The 2,677-nt window shown below is 54.1% G+C and overlaps 1 non-coding gene across 1 annotated transcript; it reads right to left on the minus strand.

The window, feature by feature from the left end:
* Positions 1 to 341: 341 nt before the first annotated feature.
* Positions 342 to 414, minus strand: TRNAM-CAU (transfer RNA methionine (anticodon CAU)). Its single transcript has one exon. It is a non-coding gene; the product is annotated as a tRNA-Met (tRNA).
* Positions 415 to 2,677: the final 2,263 nt, after the last annotated feature.

A 2,677-nucleotide genomic window follows, 5' to 3' on the forward strand; every position in this document is an offset into this window, starting at 1 on the left:
TGCCCGACGGGGCGGTGCGCGGCGCCGCGCGGCGCCGACGGGCCCGCCCACAGCGCAGCGCAGCCAATCAGCGCCTCCTCCCGCCGCCTCGCCACGCCCTCCGGGCAACGGACGTTCCGTGGCCGTTATCCGCCCCTCCCCTCAGCGAGATCGCCCACTAGCGGGCGGGGGGACCCAGCACCCGGCCGGGGGCGGGGTGGCCGTGGCCCGTAACGGCGGCCTGCGGAGCTCGGCCCCGCCGCCCCGGTCCCGCCCCACCTCCGCGCCTCCCGCTGCGATTCGATGAAAACAAACCACGTATATATTGCTCGGGAGGAAAAAAAAAAGGAGGAAACCACTTCTGCCCCGTGTGAGGATCGAACTCACGACCTTCAGATTATGAGACTGACGCGCTACCTACTGCGCTAACGAGGCTCCTCGAGAGCACAGCTCCCGCGCGGCCCCCTTGTCCCCACATTTTCTCCTGACCTAACCTTTTTTTGCAAATCGCTCTTTTTTCCTAGCTGCATTCCTGAAAGAGCCCTTCGGGGCTCCTGAACATCCTCATCCGGGAATGGGCCGCGAGGGCTGCATTGACGACGCGCTGGCAAGGAAATCAAGTTGTTTCCACTTCATTACAAAAATTAAAGGCCACCTCGTTTGCCTCTCTGCGGTGAAGAGTCACGGCTCCACTGGGGTTTCTGCAGTGAAATGAACTCCGTGCGTTTCGCTGAAGCGCTCAGCAGAAGAGGGTTCCCTGCGGCGCCGGCAGAAGTGCCGCCCTGGATCGGGATGGACGGGCCTCACCCTCCGTGAGGGTCTCCAGGCAGCACTCACTGTGGCAATACAGGTACCTAAACTGGAAGAAGACGGGAAAACAGACTTTTGATGCAAAAAGTCTCCAAACCTCACCCACAAGAATCACTGTAGAGCAGCTGTTCGCCTGCAGAAGATGAAGGAGGAATGGACAACAGACAAGAAGAAATGTTTGGGACAAGATATTGGGGCAAGAGGAGAGATGCTGGGACAGCCTGAGGATTTTGCCAAGGGTCTAGTGGGCAGCTCGTATTGTCGATACCCTGATTTCCAAGGATCTGGCTGGCCATGCACTCAGGACGATGAGGTGATGAGCCCAGGCTGCCAGCTCATGGTGTGAACAGAGCTGCTACGGCCGCAGGATGAGTCAACACGTGGCTTCTTACAGCCTGAACCTCTGCATTCCTCCCTCCAACACTGCCCGCGTGTGGAACGAGGATGTCACTTTTGATAGCGGGGCTTCAGGGACGGATGAGTGTAGCGCCCACCATTCTGACTAAATTCAGAAAAGCTCCTCCAAGCATCTAAAAAAATGGCACACGGACAATGAGTCACCTAAACCAAACATCAACTGTTTGGAAACATGTCTGTAGCTGGTTTACACCTGGACTGAATCACATGGTTTTTCCCCCACGTTACATTACGCTCAGCTGGTACTCAAAGTTTCTGACACAGCTCTAGAAGGCCTTGTCATGTCTGTTTGTTTAGGAACTGATGGATTCATGGAGGGGACAGGAAAAGTACTGATGGCAAGGATTTTCATGTGAATGAAACCAAAGACGTCCTTGGTGACATTGCCTCGAGCAGAAACTCAGCAGTCTACAGCACACACATGCTTTCCTCTCTCTTGCATTTTCTATTTTTGTCTGGACTTTCTTCTTTCTCCTTTTCCTCTGAATGCTCCCGATGTGCCTCATTACCCTACAACCTTCTCTCCCTTTACCTCCCCCACCTGACCCCTATAACCATATCCCATGGCCTTGGCTCCACGGATGGTGAGCCACCGCGATCTCCTCCGTCACTGAGGACCTCCTGGCCCACTGACCCCCCTTCCAGTTCAACCCAGCAGAAGGCAGGACAGCCCATCGTAAATCCATGCCACTTCCCACAGAGCTCCATCGCCACATGCCTGTTTCCTCCAGACTAAGAGGAAGAAGGGGAAAAGTCTGGCTGGCTGGAAGGCTGTGCCCACCTCCATGATGCACCGATGTCACCTGGCAGGGAGCGAAGCCCAGCAAACTCAGAGGGAATGCGACAAGCCCTGGGAGCTCATGGTGCTTGGGAATAACAACATTTCCCCTTCCCATGGAGCAGAGTGGGGGAATCCCAGCCTCGCATCACATTACAGTGGAGAAACAATCACTGTCACCCCTCCAAGTCAGAAAAGGTTCCCAGTGCTGTTCTTGTGGACCATCACACAGTAGTTACAAGCAAACAGTTTGCTGGGCACAGCAAAGCTCCTCGGGGCCCGGAAGGCAGAGAGCTGGTGCAGAACGCAGTGCTTATAACTGAATATAACTTACAACTTCAGCATTTACCACCCTGTCATCGGACTATAAAATTGGCACTTTCTCCTCTGTGTGACTGAATCCATTATCTGACTCTACCAGCTTCATTTGTGACGATGGGGAAAACATTAAAAGTGCGTTATCATCAACTCCCATCCTCTGTGGCGCTACCAAGTGTCTGAGCACCTTTTTTTGTAAACATCGCAGACTAATAGCCCAGAGCTTCCCAGTCCCGCTGGTTCAGGCAGGCAGCTTGCAGCCATTACCACAGGGCTCTTGAAAAAGGACGTACTGAAAAGGGAAATTTTATTGTTTTGTTTCCCTTCAGCAATTAAGGAGCTGATGCAGCTCTGGCTGTAGTCAATTAGCCTTCA

The sequence above is a fragment of the Chroicocephalus ridibundus genome, chromosome 4, assembly GCF_963924245.1.
Source record: "Chroicocephalus ridibundus chromosome 4, bChrRid1.1, whole genome shotgun sequence".
Lineage (NCBI taxonomy): Eukaryota > Metazoa > Chordata > Aves > Charadriiformes > Laridae > Chroicocephalus > Chroicocephalus ridibundus.